At 48.5% G+C, this 20,231-nt stretch overlaps 1 protein-coding gene and 1 long non-coding RNA gene across 2 annotated transcripts in view; both read right to left on the bottom strand.

Moving 5' to 3' along the window:
* Positions 1 to 20,231, bottom strand: part of POLR1D (RNA polymerase I and III subunit D) — a 45,037-nt gene that overhangs the window by 24,130 nt on the left and 676 nt on the right. The gene's annotated exons all lie outside the window — the stretch shown is intronic.
* On the bottom strand, positions 10,038 to 10,592 carry LOC125113598 (uncharacterized). Its single transcript, XR_007131510.1, has 2 exons — positions 10,562 to 10,592; positions 10,038 to 10,451 (listed from the first exon to the last, which is right to left on the bottom strand). It is a non-coding gene; the product is annotated as an uncharacterized LOC125113598 (long non-coding RNA).

The following is a 20,231-nucleotide window of genomic DNA, read 5'->3' as shown; positions in this document are numbered from 1 at the left end:
GCTGTAGGTCGCAGGTGCGGCTGGGATCCCACGTTGCTGAGGCTGTGGTGTAGGCCGGCAGCTGTAGCTCCCATTCAGCTCTTAGCCTGGGAACCTCCACATGCCACAGGTGTGGCTCTTAAAAAGCAAAAAAAAATTGAAAACCTAAACTTTGAATGTTTTAAACTTTCCCTATGAATTGATTAATGAATCAAACTTCTTGTATGTTCTCTAAGACCTCCGCATGTACAAATGTATGGGTAACATGAGTCAACATTATCATCGCACGGCCATTCCTCCCACGGTGCCAAGTCCAGACAGAACATTGAACTGAAATCCTCAGACAAGCAAGCAAATGAGAGGCAGTGTTTTCTTATGGCAAAACGTATCGCATTCATGCTGCTAGGAGGGCTGTGACAGTTCATGCGCCACATTTTCTCCTCTGAACACTGGCGCTGGTCAAACCCTTTCCGGACTCTAAAGTACTATCTGCTCTGAAATCACCAGGGCACCCCCTGCTCCCTGGTCACCACGGACTCCAGTTTCATCTTTCATTCATGGACACGGGTCAGAACACGAAGAGGATGTTTCCTAGGGTAGGAATTGCACTGATGCGGGGATCAGTGTGATTCATGGGGCTGCCCTAGTTCAAGGACATTCTCCCTTTTTTTTTTTTTTTTCTTGTCTTTTTGCCATTTCTTGGGCCACTGCCGTGGCATATGGAGGTTCCCAGGCTAGAGGTGGAATTGATGCTATAGCCACCGGCCTACGCCAGAGCCACAGCAACACAGGATCCGAGCTGAGTCTGCAACCTACACCACAGCTCACGGCAACGCTGGATCCTTAACCCACTGAGCGAGGCCAGGGATCAAACCCACAACCTCATGGTTCCTAGTCGGATTTGTTAACCACTGCGCCACGACGGGAACTCCAGGACATTCTCCTTTGAATGTGGCTCTAATCATTTCATCTGCACTGCTGGGTATAGGATGAAAAGTAATAATGGCAACTGTGTCTGTGTACCACGGCTCTTACACTTGGACCTCACAACTCCTCTGGGTAACTACTCTTTCAATGATGAAGAGATGAGAGAATAAGAAAAATCGGAGAAACTGGGGCTGGGATCTGAAGCCAGGCAGCTGCCTCTTAACTGTCCCTGACACTACAGCCGTAGAGAAGGCACGAGCCCAGCCCACGGGTAGCTCAGCCCCGAGAGAGGCAGGCCAGGGGAGGGGAGGCAGCACCGTGTACCTACTGCTTTGTACTTATGACAGGCACTGCCGCAGTGGGGCACTGCGCCCAGCCCTGCACCTAGACACGCACATTCTCAGGGGTCCACGGCTCCCCATCACAGGTGCCCAAGGCATCTGCTGCACGGGGGCTGACGCCTAAGAGTTTAGTTCTTGGACGGAAACCGTATTTCTCAGTTCACAGACCTCACCTTAGGAATGGCCTCATCATGAAATAACCTCATTTTCAAGGTAGTGTTTTTACAAATATTTATTCTTCAATCCTGATTAAGGAGCCACACATAAAATGCAGTGATCCGATCTCACTTGGTACTGTAAGACCTAATTAAATGTGCCATGGTTAATTTGTGTATGATTTATGAAGAACAGCAAGTCAGAGTTAAAAACTTTGTGGAGATAGGGTGGGGAATGCAGAGAATTAACTTAGAAAATAGTGAACTCTAAATAGAAAAGCCCACGAATTACGCCATACCAGGATCGGCATATCTGTTTCATAGGTCAATTCGGTTTAAAAGTGTGTAGATACCCTACTAAAAGATTAGGTGGGAGAAAGAAACACAGACAAAGAATATAAGGAGAAAATTGTTATTGAGGTCTCTTAAGGAAAGCACTTTGTTATCTCTTTAAGAGAACAGATGCTTTGAAGTATAAAATTGATAAGAAAACTACAAAGATAAAAGGGTTTAACATCTAGAAAGATGAGCGTGGAAGGGAGCTGGTATCAGAGCAAAGGGAAGCCAATATGGCAGCTGAGTGATAGAAAAATCACACCGAAGAAAAATGCAGCAGAAGGCTAAAAAAGCAGAAATATAAAGAACAATTCAAACTCTCATCAAGTAGCTATTCAAAATGCAAAAAAAAAAAAAAATCACAATTGTACAGAAGAAAATATTACAACATAAAGGCTCTAGGGTTTGCCTCCGCAGCTTTCTTTAATGTGGCTTGACATCTGGCACACTGTCCTTGGATAAACATACCACATACCAGAACCACCACCTCACCCAAAGCATGGTCTGTGCATCACTCTCTTAATCCTAAAGGAGCTTTGCGTCATACCAGGGATCGGTGGTTCTCTGCAGACTCTCCTAAACAGTGCTTCAGAGTTCGCGGATGTGAGCCCTGAGAACGGCCGATTCAGCAGAAAGCCTGGTCAGGCTGCTGAGGCTGTTTCCTTCAGTTGCGCCAGGGCTGCAGGGTCTGCTGGAAGACAAGCGTCCAGCCCTTGCAGATCTCAGCGTCTGGTGCATCAAATGACCATAAACCATGCTTCCTGCTGAGAGCGGGGGTGGCTGGGGAAAATGAAGAAAAAGTTCCAGAAGGAGCGGGGTTTTCTGATCAATCTGTGCTCTTTCAAAAGTGTTTTCACTTTAACTGAATTAAGCAGTTTTTAACCCAGGAAGAAAACATGGATGCTTCCATTGCTTAGAAACCCAGCAGTGTACAGTTAAGTGGGAGGAAGAGAAAGCCTGCATTCTCTGGCCACCAGCACAGGTTCAACAGTTGCCTGGGGGCCTCTCCGTTCAAGGCAAGAGATGGCAAAATAGAGGGTGCAGCCCACTCCAGAGCCCTGTGCACCCCCGCCGCCCCCGCCCACCACATGCGCCTCCCGCCCCAGGCTCGTCTCAAGCGCCAGCAGCGTGCTGTCTGTCACTGTCTAGATATCCAGGAGGGCTCTGAGAGAGATGGTGGTGGCTCCTGTAAAACCGGCAAGGAGAGTTTCTGAGGGAGCAAAAAGTGCATATACACACAGCATTTTCTACCTCGGTAATGAAGTGCAAGAATCTACAAAATAATTTATTGAAACCAACCAGTGAAGTCTTGATTCTTTGTAAACCCTTTGGTGTCAAGTTTCAAGCTGCCTGTCAGGGGATAACGTACATAACGATGAATTTAAGTAGGACAAGGCAATTTTTCAATCCCATTTTACAGTTTTTTAAAAATCTTAGTTAACATACATACATGTGCTTTGGGGGAAAAAACCCTCCGTCTCTATAATGTAGTAGTTAGTGGAACTGAGCAGTTAAGACACAAAGAGACTTAACTTGGGGTAAGTGTCTCTTTCAGGAAAATGTTTATAAAAGTTCAAACTATTACTGAGCTTAGACGGCTCACCCAACAAGTCAGCCGAAACTGCGCAACTGTGCGAGTAAGGTGTTACCTTCACTCGTAAAGACCCCAGAGGTGCTTCCCTCATTGCTGGCAGAAGTCGCAGCCTCTGCTGCAATGCAGACACGGTCTTAGAGATGCTGAATATTCACCAGCACAGGACCACTAGAAAGGCTGCAGAGGCAACCAAAAGGTAGGAACCAGCACATGGGGACGAACTGCTATGGGAGAAAAGCCCAGGGCATGGAAGATTCCTCTAGTGATTAAGCCACCTTTAAGTATATCTCATACCCTGCAAACAGCACCTTAACTGCCAAAAGAACGATTCCATGGAGAATGATATAGCTGGTGACTGGCGTCAGAAACCAGCTGCAAGAGAATCAAGAATTTTATTCTTCAGACCTTTAAATTACGTAGGTGTAGCCAAGAAGGGAGATGTGAGAGCGTGTTCTGGGGCGAATGTTTCATTACAGGTTTTACAAAATAGTAAAACACTTGACTAGCCTTCTCCTGTCCCTGCACTGCTGCTGTGCTTTAAGTAGCTGCACGTGTTAGAACCAACTTTACTGCTGAAATACCATCCCTCCTTCGGGAGGGAACAGCAGTTGCAGTTTAACTGGGTCTTGGCGGCACTTAGGCGTAGTGTCAACTGGAACTCGCTCAGTTGTAGAACAACGTTAATGGAAAGTCCAGAACCGTGTTAAAAATGGAAGAGGTACCCAACCGAGGCAGCAGGGGAAATTCGGAGATAGATCATGCTGATTAGACCACCAGCATCTTTTGGCCAAGCTCCCAAGGTGTCATAGCTGCTTACAGAAAGGGACACTGTGTTCTCAATGCAAATGATCAGGACCAAGCTTTCACAGCCCATCTGAAACATCAAATGCCCACGTTCACAACCTTCCTTAGCATTTGCTTGCTAGAAATCGGGCCATAAACTGAATGTCTGTATTAATTCTACACACTCAGTGTTCCCAGAGAGGCCTCGAATCCAAGTATTTACCAGGCTCTTTTTACTAGAATAGGCAAGGAAAGAAACCAGAATGAATGCAGATGTTCAGGTGAAAACCCATGAACTAAAATGCTGTGTGACTAAAATACAAGGGAGGTTTCCTGACTGCTAGAGGTCATCTCGTTTAACTTGATTACATAAAGCCCAGGAGATTAAGGTTTAGAGAGGTTAACAACCTGCCCAAAACTGAAGAGCTACCTGACTCTTTTTTTTGGGGGGGGGGGATTTAATTCACAATCACATTTCTTCCTTCCCCCAGAACTGGGATGGCAGGTTTCAGTCACTGACGGGAGCGATAAGGAGGGGGCGGAACACAGTTATGATACTTTAGCCCAAGGTCACTACCCTTAGGGTACAGCACTGTAAAGACCCCCCCACTACATTGTATCTACAACCGTGTTAGGAAACACACAAGAGGAACCCATCCGGCGATGGTTTACAGGAAACTGGGTCTTGGCAGCATTTAGGTGTAGTGTTAACTGGAACTCGCTCAGTTTGGAAAATGTTTCTTTAAGTAATTTGCTGTGATTGCTTAATCATACAAAATGAAAACCTATATAAAAGTAGCTAAATTATTAACTTCAAAGCAGGCTAGATCAAAAGCTGTTCACATGGAAACTGTGTGTCACGGCGGAGAACAGTGTGGTAGAGCCAGAGCCAGAGCCAGAGCCAGCGCCACCAGCCACCCAGGCGCTCTGGGCAAGTTAAGCTCCTTCTCTGGGTAGGTTTCCCCGCTGGAAAAGGGGCTGTGCCCAAGCTCACAGGTGCTGAAAAAGATGAGGTCTGAAAAGGGCTGTCTTTGCACTGACGTTTTGGGGGAGGGAAAATGGGTCACTTCTGTACCTGAATGTGGCAAAACAAAACAGTTTTTAATGGCAATATTTCCTTCTTTCATTTATATTCTGTAAAGAAAAGCCTTCAGAATGTTCATTTTCATCTACTGTGTAACTGTTTTGATGAAAATCTGAGGGGTTATTTACGGCTGCAAATAATATAAAAGGAAATTCTACCTTCCTATGGTTAGGTCAGAGGAAATTTCCTGTGTACCATGTACCGATACCAGAATAATCAGCCTGCCTGACAGAGCTCACCATGTCCTTTGATGACACAGAGTGAGATTTTAAGGGGCTCAGAGGGCGATGGGCAGAGACCCGTCCGAGCGGGCCTCCCTCGTGCTGCCATGACCTAGGAAGTACTTGATCAGGAATAAGTTACGTGAAAGGCTCCTATCTCATGTGTACACCAAGAAAGCCCGTGCTCCTGGTTCTTTGGCTTTTGGCACAGGTACAGGGATACGCTCTGCACAGGTATCACAAGGTCGAGCTTGAGAGCAGAGTCCCTCACCTGAGAAATCCAGACTGAGTACAGTTACTTCGGCACTTGTTCTGTCTTTACGCATTCACTACCCATCTCCTGATGCTCGGAGAGGAGGGACTAAACATCTCCCAGTTTCTAGGTCTGAATCAAGGTTCAAGTCACCTTAAAACAATGAGGAAGCGGCCACAGTACAGTGCGGATGAGCCCCGTCCTGTCGCTTGCGGACTCCGTGATTTTTCTGTCTTGGTGACAGCATCTATAAAATGAAGGTATCCCTCCTACGCTTGCAGAGTTAGTATGGGCTGCCAACAGTTGTGTATATCGTTACTCCGTAACTGCGACACAGATGTCAAGCATGACGAAGAAATCTTCATGGGTATCTAGCATCGACTGCTGCGTTATTAACTAAAACAGGAAAAGACTGTGGCATACTCACAGCGTAACGTACCATCGCACTGACTCGCAGTGGCACCTTCTAAGTCACTGCCCCTTATTATTTGTTAGCTGCCAAGGCTGAGAGGGGCCGCCTTGCCCAGGGTCACCTGATTGTAACCTGGACACTGCTGCCTTCACATCCCGAGTCCTCTCAGCTCACACACACCCTTAGTTTATAACATCCATGAGGTTCTTCTCGAGGTTGGGAAGATGACCAAGTGCTGCTTTGGCACAACACAGATGAAAACCTCAAAGTCTGTGTATTTGGGAGGAGTTCCCGTCATGGCTCAGTGGAAATGAATCTGACTAGTATCTATGAGGATGCAGGTTCAATCCCTGGCCTCGCTCAGTGGGTTAAGGGTCCGGCGTTGCCGTGAGCCATGGTGTGGGTCGCAGACACAGCTCGGATCTGATGTGGCTGTGGCTGTGGCTGTGGTGGAGGCTGGCAGCTGCAGCTCCGATTCGACCCCTAGCCTGGGAACCCCCATATGCCATGGGTGCGGCCCTAAAAAGATTAAAAAAAAAAAAGTTAATATATTTAAAGATGATGCCCGTGAAGTTTAATAATATGGAAAACGGTATTCTCATGAACCAAATATTAGTAAACTCACATGTGGGTTCTAAAACAGAGAGTCTTTAACTCAGGGATTCTTTTCATGGTCAAAATGTATGGAAAACAGCCCCATTTCCGACACATTGCAGCTTGAACTTAGAAATAAGCAAGGATTACTGGTCAAGAGTTTTGTTGCTCACTCGGAGCAAAGCCTTGCGGTCTTCACAGGAACCGGTGGGGGTGACACAGGCAACCCCAGTCATCGAAGGCTGAGCCTCAGGGGTCAGGCTGGCCTGGGTCATAGCCACTTCCCAGCCGTTCAGCCTGAGGTCGGCTACGTCGCCAGGCCTCAGTTTCTTTTTCTATAAATGGGGAAAATATCACCTGCCTTGAAGGAGACTTAAACTGGTTTTTCCACCTGGCTGGTCTTGCTTGACAGTCACGCTGACGTGTCTGCGGAGCTGTCTGCTTCTGGCTAGAAATAAGCCTGCTTGGATGCTTCAAGTCCTGGCTCGTTGGGAAGCACATGGCTCTCAGAGGGGAACCAGCCCATTAGAACACGAGACGGGAAAGGGGCCCGCTGGCTAGCTCGCAGCAAGTCTGGGCAGCGGGCAGGGACACACCTGCAGGCGGAGCCTTCCAAAGCCCGACATTTTTAGCAGGAGAGTTTCTTTTTTCTTTTTCCCTTCCCGTTTTATTGAGATGTAATTGACCTATGGCACTGTGTACGTTTAAGGTACACAGCCTCCTGATTTGACTCAGAGACCTCAGGAAACGATACCACATTCAGGGAACATCTATCAGCTCACAGAGAGACACTATTTAAAAAATAGACTTTTTTTTTGTTTACCTGTGAGGCGAACTCAGGACTGAGGCCACTGGCGACTGTGGGACGCAGCGCAGTGTGGGTTACGTTTCGCACGCTGTGCAGTTGGCCCCGTGCTCCTCTCTCTTCCAGCCGCAAGTGTGCCCCTGGACTGCCTTCCTCCAGTTCCTCCCTCACCACCTGTCTCTGGAAGCCACACACCGCAACACTCTTTCTATGTTTGTTGGGTTGTTTTTAAAGTATAAGTGACCTACAACACTGGGTCAGCTCTGGGGGTAACACAGTGATTCGATACTTTCAAGCATTTCAAAACCATCACCATGCTAAGTCTAGCTGTCATCTGTCAACACACAAAATTGCTTAATTATTGACTATATTCCCCACACTGTACATTTCGTACCTGACTCATTTATTTTGTAACTGAAAGGTTGTACCTCTTAATTTCCCTCGCCTATTTCTCTCCCTTCCACAGCTCCCTCCCCTGTGGCAACTACCTGTTTTTTCTCTGTATCTATGACTCTGTTTCTGTTATGTTTGTCCATTTGTTTTGTTTTTTAGATTCCATATAAGTGATGTCATGCAGTATTTGTCTTTCTCTGACTTATTTCACTTAGCATATTACCTTCTGGGTCCATCCATGTTGCTGCAAATGGCATTATCTCATTCTTTTTTATGGCTGAGTACTATTCCATTGTATATATATACACACACATCTTCTTTATCCATTCATCTATTGATGGGCACTTAGGTTGCTTCTGTATCTTGGCTCTTGTAAATAATGTTGCACCGAACACAGGGGTGCATATATCTTTTCAAATTAGTGCTTTTGTTTTCTCCGGATAAATACCCAGGCGTTAAATTGCTAGACTGATGGCAGTTCTATTTTTAATTTTTTGAGGAATCTTCATATTGTTTTCCACAGCGGCTGCACCAATGTACATTCTTACCCACAGGGCATAAAAGCATTCCCTTTTTTCCACATCGTGTTGTCTTTTTGATAACAGCCATTCTGACAGGTGTGAGGCGATAACTCTTTATAGTTTTAATTTGCACTTCCTTGATGATCAGTGATGTTGAGCATCTTTTCATGTGAACAGTTTCTAGTCCTAAGGCCCTAGAATCCCCAATTTTTCCCACCCACTTAAGGACAAAGTACAATGTTTGTCATATAGAAAAATAAACAGACAAACCCCTAACACAGAAAAACAATGGTAGAACCAAGTCCTGAAGGCTTGGATGACAAAGCTGATGGAGACAAAAATCCAACTCGTGCTCCGACAGACACTGAACAGGATTATATTCTTTGTTCTTCATCTTCAAGGAATGAGATGAGAACTGACACTTCTACCCCGATTTTATATTGATCAGTTTTGAATAAAAACCCTGTTAAGTATCCCAAGCACCAGGAAGTATGTTGAAGGTAGTATGCTGAAGTATGCAGACTAGAGTAAGCAAGCAAGCCAGGATCTGAAATAAACTTAGAGGAGGACTCTCCGTGATATGTGATCCTTGACTTGAAACCTGCGTCCCAATTAAAACTTATCCTGAGACCCCGTATCACTGAGCGGGTATGTGGTGGTGCGAAACGAAGAGCTGGGGACCAAACGCTCATGAGGATCTGAGGGAAAAGCAGAGGCATCCGTTCACCTTATGGTTCAGCTAATGCGATAAAAATGGCATGACAGATGTCAAATTACAGACTGCCTCATTTAATTCTCCGTTTTGGCCTTATGCTATGGTGACTTACAGTGAAGAGTGCTTCGGTTTTCCTGTCATTCCTGACGGTGCCTAAAACCCCAGGAATGTCCTAACTCAGGAGCCCTACGACGGTGTCTTTTTGTGACGCTGCTGAGGTGACTTTTGGGAAAGCCCGAGCTAACCCACGGATGGGGGCTGGTTGCCCAAGTGACTGGAGCTGGAACTCTCAGTCCTACGCCCAGACCTCTGGGGAGGAGGGAGCTGGGGACTGGCCACTGCGGGCCAATGAGGTACTCAATTGCGTCTGTGTCATCAAGGCTCCACAAAAACCCGGGGATGGGGTTCGGAGCTCTTCCAGACTGGCACGCACATGGAGACTCGGGCGTGGCGGGGGGGGGGGGGGGGGGTGTGCCCAGGAAGGGCCTGGGAACTTCCCACCTCCCCCCCACATACTTTGCCCCCCGGCACCTCTTCACCTGGCTGTTCATCTGCACCCTTTATAAAAAACTGATGAATACAACTAAATGTTTCTCTGAATCCTGTGAGCCGCTCTCACAACTTAACTGAGCCCAGGGAGCGGGTCGTGAGAACGTGCAGTTTACAGCCAGTAGGTCAGAAGCACAGGTAATAACCTGGATTTGCCGCTGGCATCGGAAGTGGGGGTGGCAGGCGCACAGTCTTGTGGGGTTGAGTGAGATCCGACACCACCTCCAGGCAGACAGTGTCGGAAGGGAATTAATTGCTTGGTGGTACTGAAAACACACATCGGAAGCCATATAGAGACTGGGATTTCTCACAGTTTCCCACCAAAACAAAGTTCATTTTCAATGGCAACATACAACCTATGCAACTCTACGCCAGTTGACTGTTAGATTTTATTTTGTGAAATATCATTAATCAGTGACCTCCCCAATCCTGAAACCAGGCAGTAGGTGTGCAGAGTAGAGCAGGTGCCCACAAAACCCACAGTGGCTGCCTTGGGGGTCTGCGCTCACTAGTGTGAGAGGCACTCAGCGGAACCATTTCTGGTGTTCCAGACCCAAAGTTCGGCCTTCTCAGGTGTGTACAAACAACGCACCCAAATGTCTTTGTTCAGGCCGCCTCTCTGGACCAGCCTGCCACCTGGTCTGTGCATCTGTGAGATGCGCCTGGTCCCTACTGTGCACGATGCCCCTTTGGGACTCTCTGCCTGCTCTGGTCACGACCGCCTTTGCCCAACGGAGTCCTTCCCGACGGCCCCAGCATGTCATCATCTCCACGTGACAGGTTATGCAGCTGAAGACACACAACGACAAACTTGCGGTTTTCCGCTCCCAAGCTTACAAATTCCAGTTCAGTGCTTAGGCTACTCAGTAAAAAAGCACAGGGAGTTCCCGTTTACAAACCTGATTAGTATCCACAGGCGTGGGTTTGATTCCTGGCCTTGCTCAGTGGGTTAAGGATCTGGTGTTGCCATGAGCTATGGGGTAGGTTGCAGAGGCAGCTCGGATGTGGTGTTGCTCTGGCGGTGGGGGTAGGCTGGCAGCTGCAGCTCCCATTTGACCCCTAGCCTGAGAGCTTCCATATGCCACAGGTGCAGCCCTAAAAAGCAAAAACAAAAACAAAAACAAAAAGTTCAGAGTCTCTGTCTTCTATTCATTCATATGATAAATACTTTTTGAACATTTACTATGGGTCAGGCTCAGCTCCAGGGGCTACAGATACGTCAGTGATGACACAGACAAAAATCTCTGCCCTCATGGTTGGGGGCGGGAGAAAGAGACAACAGAATAAATGCAATCAACAGGTAAATGCAATATATTATAAGGCAGCAAGCGCTACATTTAAAAAATACTGCAGGGGGAGGGGCTATGGTTTTGAACAGGGTGAAAGAGTTAGAAGAAATGACACCTTTCCTCTCGTTCAATAAAACACAGCTCTTTGGTCCAACTGGGTTGCAAACTCTGGGAAGGCAGGAACCTAGCGCGATTCATCTTTCCTCCCTAGTTCCTGGGCCACGGCAGGTCTTTAAAAATACCTGCTGTGGGAGCTGCCTGGTGGTCTAGGGTTAGGATTTGGTGCTTTCACGGCTGTGGCCTGGGTTCAGTCTGGGAACTGAGAGATCCCACAGCAAGCCATTGCACGTTGTGGCAAAAAAAAAAAATAATAATAAAAACAAAAACAAAACACTACCAACACAAACACAAAACCTGCTGGAAAAAAATGCGTACATTCTGTATTTTTCCAAAGCAGTGTTACTTGTAATAAATGGCATAGATTTATCAGATAGACAGCGGGCCGGGAAATGGCTGTCGTATTACTTGTAATAAATGGCATAGATTTATCAGACAGCGGGCCGGGAAATGGCTGTTGTATTCGGCACCGACAAAGCCGCAGGACTCGCAATCAGATCCTTGGAATTCCACCTCAGAGTCCCCGGAATTCCTCAACTTTTAGAATCCCGTGGGGACAAGATCCCAAGGACGGTCCACGTCGCCCTTCCATACAGTTGTTACTGCAAAATCAAAGTGGCCTCTGAGCCACCTTAAGCGGGAGACGTGCCACCGTGCACTTCAGACCAGGAGGAGAAACGACACCAGAGCCGCGCGGGACGAGGTGGTCTGGGATGTGCATCCTTTGGCCCCAGAGGAGACAGACAGGAGACCGACCGTCAGTTGTAAGCGCCTTTCCTGAGGTTCTCAGTCTCAGCTCACCCTCCCACTGGAGACCCAGGAGGGCCTGCTCCCTTGCTTCGCGCAGGAATTCTCTTTCTTGGACTTCTCTTGTGGGGCAGAGGGTTAAGGATCCGGTGTTGTCACTGCAGAGCCTTGGGTTGCTGCTGAGGTGTGGGTTCGATCCCTGGCCAGGGAATCAGGCGTGTCCACCCCCCCGCCCCCAAAAAAACCTTAAAAAAAAGAATTCTTTTTCTTCTTTAAGCTGTTTACTGTGGTGGCTGAGTCTGCAAGTGTCAGCTGATGAGTGTACAAGACAATCGCAGTGCCCCTGCCCGTCTTCATGCCGGCCGTGGCAGCCAGGCACCGACCTTCAGTCGTGCAGTCATTCACTAGGTACTAATGAAAGCTTGCTGCGTGCCTGGCGAGGGTGTGAGTGCTGGGGACACACTGGCAGACAAGGACAAAGCTTTTGCCCTCAGGAAGCCTCCATTCAACTGGAGTCAGACGAACAGATACATACACACTATAAGGTCGGTTACCAGGGAGTACTGTGGCAGAATGAAGCCAGGTCGGGGCAGGAAGCCGAGTCTGTCTGCAGCGGCGCACGTTACTTTGGAGCAGGTGGTTCGGCTGGTCAGGTCCTAAGGATCCTCACTTCTGGTTCCCGCCCGTGTATAACCCCTGCCCTCAGTGTAGGCTGGACTGACTCAACAGGGCGAAAGAGAGGGGACGTGGCTGCTGAGGTTAGGGCAGAAACAGAGACCTCGGCTTCTGGCTTGCCTCCTCCTCCTCTCCAGACGGCTTGCTCCAGGGGTCGCCAGATGCCCTGGCACCCGGCTGTCCCAAGTGGGCGAGCCTGGAGGCAAGTCACCCGGGTTCAGGCCTTGAGACAGCTGCAGCCCAGATGCCAGCTTGCTTGCAGCCTTGAGAGGTCCGGAGCCAGATTCCTCCAGCTAAGCTCCAACTAGGTTCCTGACCCACAGAAGCTGAGAGATGTTCGCTTTCAGCGGCTCAGTTTTAGGACAGTTTGTTACGCAGCCACGGGGAAGCAACGCATGGCCAAGGGTGGTCTGCGTAAATGCCTGGGAAGAGGGAGCCGTGGGAAGATCCGGGGAAGAGGGTTGGGGGCGTGCAGAGGAAATGCCAGGACTGAAACAGGAGCAGGCTGGGAGGGTCTGGAAGCGGGAAGGCCAGCGTGGCAGATGGTCCCAGCTGGGGACGTGGAAAGAAGAGACGGGCAGGACTTCCTGGGATACTCGTCCCCGAGACCCAGTACTAGAAGGCCGTGCTCCAGCCCCTCGGCCTGCCTGAAACAGCAGCCAGCGTGGCAGCGGGAAGAGGGCACAGACGTCTGAGTGCTTCACTGCACGGGGAACTGTGCTAGTGCTTTACTGCATCTGTTGGTCTTTTTGGGTTTTTTTTTTTTTTTTGTCTTTTTTGTCCTTTTATGGCCACACCTGTGGTATATGGAAGTTCCCAGGCTAGGGGTCTATTCGCAGCCGCCAGCCTACACCATAGCTACAGCTGTTTACTTAACCCACTGAACAAGGCCAGGGGTCAAACCCACATTCTGATGGATACTGGTTGGGCTCTTAACCCTCTGAACCACAATGGGACCTCAGTCTGCATTTATTCCTCACAGTAACCAGACCAAGTAGGTACTGGATCAGCCGGTTTTACGGATAAAGACAGTGAGGCGCAGAGAGGCTACGCGGCTCTCCCGTCTGCCCGTCGGGGAGCAATAAAGCCGAGGTCCACACCAGGCCCTCTGCCTTCAGAGGCCTCTCTCATCACCTCTGCGCGGCGCTGTCTTCAAAGACGCCCCACGAAAGCCTCTTTCAACCCTTTCACCTGGAAAACCCCCTCCAAACCCCCAACAGTCGTTGAGCCAGTGGCCCAGCCCCGCCCGACGGGATGCCCGGGCAGCGTGACTTCCTCGAGGCCGCCTTTGGACAGAGGTGGTCCAGGCGCCGGCTGTGGTTGCTCTGAGGTCTGGCCCCAGTCTGCAGGGTGCACTCAGAAAAGCACACAGGGGGCTTTTCTTTGCGACATTTATTAGGAGCCTTGTGTAACGAACATGGCATTTACTGAGAGCCAGTAAGCAAAATACCAATATATTCTATTTCATGCAATGGTATGCTTAGCGGATGGAGCTTGAGCCCTGACGTGCACTCAGCACTCAGATACTGGCACCAACCAGGCATCCGTCTGCTACAGAAGTTGCTTTCTCTTCTGCTTAACCTGTCTTAAAGCTTGAGGAAGATTATGAATGTTCCACCGGAATCTTCATTTCCTTGCCGAAAGAAGACAAACACAAGCTGTTTATCTTCGATTTTTATCACATCCAGTGATCAGGAATGCTCTTTTAAACTCTCTTTTTTAAGAGCAATGGCTTTAGCAGACTGATAACCTTTGACGGCATCCAAATTTTTATACTCTGGTGTGGCCTTGGGCCAGAGGACACACAAAAATAACAGACAGCACTAAGGTTTTTGTTTTCAAATTTTCACCTAGAAGAAATATGAATGAAACAGTGTGCTTGGCACAGTGAATGATGTTATAATAACAGCATCAATAACTAACTCTGGGAGTTCCCGTCGTGGCGCAGCGGAAACGAATCTGACTAGGAACCATGAGCTTGCAGGTTCGACCCTGGCCTCGCTCCATGGGTTAAGGATCTGGCGTTGCCACGAGCTGTGGTGTAGGCCGGTGGCTATAGCTCCGATTCGACCCCTATCCTGAGAACCTCCATGTGCCACGGGCACAGTCCTAAAAAGACCAAAAAAAAAAAAAAAAAAAGCTAACTCTGACTGAGAGCGTGCTGGATGGGCCCGATGCTATCCTCAGGCGTTTGACTCTATCACCTAAATTCATAGTTATAACACTCCTCTATGCTAAGTGTTACCGTTACCCCAAATCTTACAGATGAAGAAACTCAGGCACAAAGAGGTCACACAGCTTGTCCAAGGTCGCATAGCTAGAAAGTCCCGCGCCAAGACCCAGACGCAGGCAGTGTGATTCCAGCAGTGCAGCCCCACACTGTCCGGCCTCGCAGTGCCTTAGCCTGCGAACACGTGCAGGGGCGCAGGCGCCTCCACTTCTGCTTCTGAGAAAGACACGCGTCTCTCAAAAATGCCAAAAACACAATGAAGAGCCACTGTCCTCATGTGCATCCATCTAGTAGCCAGTCCCCAACCCTCCAATATCCTACAACTCAAAATTCTTTACTACATAAGTCAGTAAATACATACACAGATTAAAGACAAGTGATAGAAATTTAGGCACTCATAAGAAATTTACACTCACAAAGCTTACAGCTTATTCTTTTAAAAAGTCATAATTTTGCTTTTTTGGTGCTGCATAATCCAAGGTCACCTTCTGGAAAATTCTGAGCATATTCTCATTTTTCCTTGGTCTCTCTCCCTTCTGCTCACAGGTCACCTCGCTGCTCACACTCCCAGCACCTTCTCAAACCCCGTGATTCCTGGTCACATCATCCCTTAATTACATTATGTATTTATGCTCGTGTACTTTCTATTCTGCCCTTGGAAAATATACTGCATGCGGGGCAGTTTGTTCCCTGCTGTCCCGCCGGCACCTGAACGTGGCTGCACCTAGCACGCCCCGGGGTTCTGCTCGCGGCCCGCCCGCGCTCCCCTCCCCACCTCCATCCACAGCCCTGGAGTCACATCCCTGTTGAGGAAGTCTTGTGACAGGGTTAGGGAAGGAGGCCAGGTGGGCCCCCATGGGCAAGGACAGGGTGGGCAGATGGTGAATCCTGCCGTGCTGGTTTTGGTCCTGAAGGAGGGGTAGGAAAACAAAGGGGTGAAAGACGTGGATGTGGGGTCACGCTCAGCCTCTCTCACCTGCACCCCTATAGACACTGTCCCCACGTCACTTTAATTCTCTTCCAGCAGCTTTTTGGTATCCATCTGTTAACCCCCATGCCCCCAGCTGTGCCCTCCTTACAATGCACCTGGACTGTCCCATGCCCCCTAACCCGCTGCTGTCTTCCGATATTTCCTTCCCTCCCTCATCCTGCACAGGCAGGGGATGAGAAAACCAAACCTTTATGGCATCCCCTAGCTCGAGAATCTTTAATGGCTTCTTTACACCGGGAAAGAGGAAACCCGTTCATCCTGGAACATTCTATTTCTTTTCCAAGTTTGCCTACTTCAGTGCTCCATGAGTTATGGGACGGCAGACGGCTCCTTTGGTTTGCTTTGTCCAGCACCCAGGACAGCAGCTGGCAGAGTGGGTGCCCATGAAAACAATCTTTGCTTCGAGAGCATCCCTCACCAATTCCATGCTGGGTTTGGTAGGTAACACCCTACTCGGCACGTTAGGGCACTGGGTCCTAGAAGCAACCTGCTACCTCCTCGTGCGCTCAGCTGTGGTCTGCCGGCTCCAAATCAGACGGCTTTCAGGACAGGCTCACATTCCTCATCTACACATTTCTTATCTACTCGTCTACACAGAGCTCAGGACTGTACCACTACAAGGTACACATTTGCTATCTAGAGACTCAGTAATCTAGGTTTGGAAGGAATTTCATTATTAAAAAAAAAAACAACGCACCATACAGTAACTGTGGTTTATAAATTTTCAAATGGCAAAAGAAAAACCAACACTAAGAATGTGAGCACAAAAATACTTGAGAGCAGACTGGTGGATCTGGGCAAATGTGCCAGACGCCCAGTGTGAAGGGTCGTACAAAAATGGCCTCTGACTCAATTACGCCAACCAAAAAATGCCTTTTGTCTAGTATCTCGTCTGTCTCCCTCTGAATAACATGTTTGAGGGAAACCAAAAGAAGGTCGGGGAAGCGGGGGCGGTGCCTAGAACCTGGTATGTGTTCACATTTCTGGAAATGCCATGCACTCTTTGGGTCAGAACGATAGTGTTGGACCAACCTTCTAGGTAGACACCTTTCATCTTGACCAGAGATTTTTGTGAGCATCTATGCATTGTAACGACTAATTAGATCGCTTAGATGTTACGGCTGTATGCAATTTATAAATAATTAGTTTGTAAAGTGCTTTGAAAATGGAAATGGTAGGCAAGTACTCAAATTATTACATATTAAAAGCCTTTGGTACGTAATCATTTTACTTAATAATTGGCTCTTTAAAAGGCACAGTCCTTTACAGCTGAACAGTTTCTGAGCTGGAACCATTAATATTATTTTCGTTAGAGTGAAACCCTGTTAGAGGCCAAATCAGATAAACGGATCAAGTTCTCTCGGTTTATATAAATATGATGCACAGCGAGCTCCCTCACTTTTTCACAGACTAATTCTGCCTTCCCGCGGGTTCCTAGACTTTTTGCCAAGATCCCGCCCACGTCCGTGTGACTCTTGGTGATCTGGCCTGGCCTGGCCTGTGTTTTCCTTTAGCTCACCTTGGGAAGGGCTTCTGCATGAATGGGAGTTTACGGCTACCGTAGGCAGATTCAAGGCCACATGCCACGTGGTGACAATCACTGCTTTGGGAGCAGTGAAGCCATGAGATGTGGCGGGTGGTCCCGGGGTGGGGGGGGCACTGTGTCCATTACTTCAGTCCAGCGTCACCACGCCATACCCCTCTGTCCGCTGATGAAACTCGGCTTTCACCTCCTCACAGGCCGTAGTTCTTAGGTGTTACACGTCATTTCACTAATGCTGTTGGCCGTCTCCATGGGACGCCTCACGGGCGGGACTGTGGAAGGCGCCCACGCGTTTACAGTCATCTCCCACTCGGCCCTGTAGGTCCCCTTACACGGACACTGGCTTTCCGGAGCCTCTTCCCATTACCTTAGAATGCTCCCCAGCCTTGCCCATGATTGGGCTCTTTCCCCACCCATCCCTGCTCCCACGTACTTTTAGCCTCCAAGGGCCTCCAGTTTCTTTTCTTTTTTTTTTCTTTTCGTTTTTACTATTTTAGGGACGCACCTGCGGCACATGGAGGTTCCCAGGCTAGGAGTCCAATCAGAGCTACAGCTGCCGGCCTACACCACAGCCACAGCAATGAGGGATCCGAGCCGTGTCTGCGACCTACACCACAGTTCACAGCGACCCCAGATCTTTAACCCACTGAGCGAGGCCAGGGATCGAACCCGCATCCCCATGGATACCAGTCAAATTCGTTTCTGCTGAGCCACGACAGCAGAAATTTTTCTTCTACTACCTCATTCCAAATGAACTTTTGATTCCAGGCACCTTCTCCACCTCCCAACCAGTTTCCCCCTCGAAGCTTTCCGTTTCAGTAATTTGGCTCCAAACAATGTAGGAGTCATCTCTCCTCACCTTCTACATCCAGTTCCTGAGGTCTGCCATCCAGTACCAGTCTGCCCCTCAGACAGTAGCTTAGGGCCCTTTCCGCGCCACTTCAACTCTTGGTTTTTCTGCTTCTCTCCTGACCCCTCTACAAATCCACTCCACCACACTGGCACCAGTACTCACAAGACCTCCCACCCCAAACTACTTACCACCCCAAAGACCTTCCCTCCGAGGCTACTGCAGGCCTTTCTCCTCCTTGCCTGCCATGCTACAAATAGGAAAATCTTGCAATACCATTAATTCCTCGAACTGCTAGTGCTCTGCTCCAGGACCTTTGCACATGCTCTTCCCTAGAAGACCTTTCCTTTTTTGCAGAGCCAGCGCCTTCTTTCCTGTAATCTCTCTGATGGAAGGGCCTCTCTGATGTCCAGAGTTAAGGTAGGCCCCCTCTCAGGGTACTGGGGAGTGGAGTACGCAGGTTCAAAGGCTGACAGATACTTAGGGTGAATTAAGAGTCAAGGTGGGGAGGGCAGGTGGAGACACAAGGTTCAGGAGGTAAACAGGGCAGTTCTGCAGGTGCCTCGCTAGTATTTTAGGTTTTCCAAAAAACCCTTTTCCTCTCTTGGAATCTTCCTCCTCTCTGTGTTTGCTTCCTCTCAAATACTGCCTCACTGATGTAAGCCTCAGCTAGACGGAGGTACCAACCTAAGGGCTGAAAATACTACCTGGTCACCCCAGTTTTCTCCTTCTCTAATACAGTAGTGTCCTGAAATTAAAGCAGTAAGCAGCATCTATCCTAGAAATGCTGCCACAGAGATGGCACCTGATGCCACCGAAGGTCCTCCCGTGAAACCAGAATTCTCACAGTTCTTTCAAATTTTTCCCCACCCTCGCCCCATCTACCGGTCGCAGCGAAGGACGCGATTATCTCATGAATTTCTAAACAACATCGAGGAAGAGGCCAAGTCTTCCTTCACTGCCAGCTTCCTTTTCTAAACCATCCACAGTGTCTCTGGCGTTAGGCTCTGCTGCGGCTCTCGCTCCCCGGATCTCAGCTGCGCATGCACATTCCTTTTAATTCCCTGGATCCAAGTCCTCGTCTAGGCCCCTGATTTTCTCATGGTTTCCTCACTTTCAGTGTTGGTTCAATTAGGAAAAGAAAACACCAACCCTAAAATAGTCAACCTCGAGGACAAAGGAAAGGAAACCACTCGAATCGGTTTGAATGAAAGAGGGAATTTATTAGAAGGATACAGAGGGTTCTTGCAGGGACTCCAACAGCTGAAATGGTTAAGAGCTAGAGGCAGGCTCTTCTGCAGGACAGACCAGGTTGTCATCGCAAACTTTTACTTCTGGGCTTTGTCACAGCACCAATACGGTCTCCTAGAGGTCAGTCCTCCCTGGACAGGGCATAAGGGACTAGAAGGTGGATTCCTTTCTGCCGGCTTTATGATCCTTATATGCCTTTATGCTGGCCTCAAACTTGTCAAGCACGTGCTGGCAGACATTCATGAGCTCAGTCAGGCCTCTCTGAAAGGGCTCAACAGCTGGAAGGGCACCTCGAGTCTGTATGCGCAAATTAATTTTGCTCTCTGAAGGATGGGTTGTGGTGTAACCGCAAAACTCCACTTCCGGGTTCTTCATGATCATGTAACGAAGAGAATTTCCTAGGGTATGGTCCTCCTCGTGCAAAACAAATGTCACACAGTGTCTATCTGTCCCAGCTGCCTGGACCATTTCCAGGGCTGTCTTCCTCTCGCCTTCAGCCATTGGGGTCTTCAATCCAGATATTTTTCTACACACATTTTTTGTAAAAATGAGATCATACTGAATATGCTTTCGTATCTAGCTTTTTTCATCTACGGTATCACAATGGTAACACGCTATTTCTCCAATGCACTCCAGTTACAGAGAACTGTTAGCATGAACCTTTTATTTTCCTGCCTCCACATATTCTACCAATAAATATTTAATTTATCGCCTCCAATTTCTCCCTACGCCATTTGGCCCTCCACATGGCCACGAGGGGAGTGTCATTAAAAAAGCTTGCTAAATCTTATTTGGTAGAGTCACAAGAAAGGGCTATTATTAGAAAAGAGTGGGCCCTGCCAGAGGATGGAAGGGGAGTTGAAAGGCGTGGGAAAA

Source organism: Phacochoerus africanus, chromosome 13, assembly GCF_016906955.1.
Source record: "Phacochoerus africanus isolate WHEZ1 chromosome 13, ROS_Pafr_v1, whole genome shotgun sequence".
In the NCBI taxonomy this organism is placed as follows: domain Eukaryota; kingdom Metazoa; phylum Chordata; class Mammalia; order Artiodactyla; family Suidae; genus Phacochoerus; species Phacochoerus africanus.
This window is presented reverse-complemented; position numbering and strand designations above follow the sequence as displayed.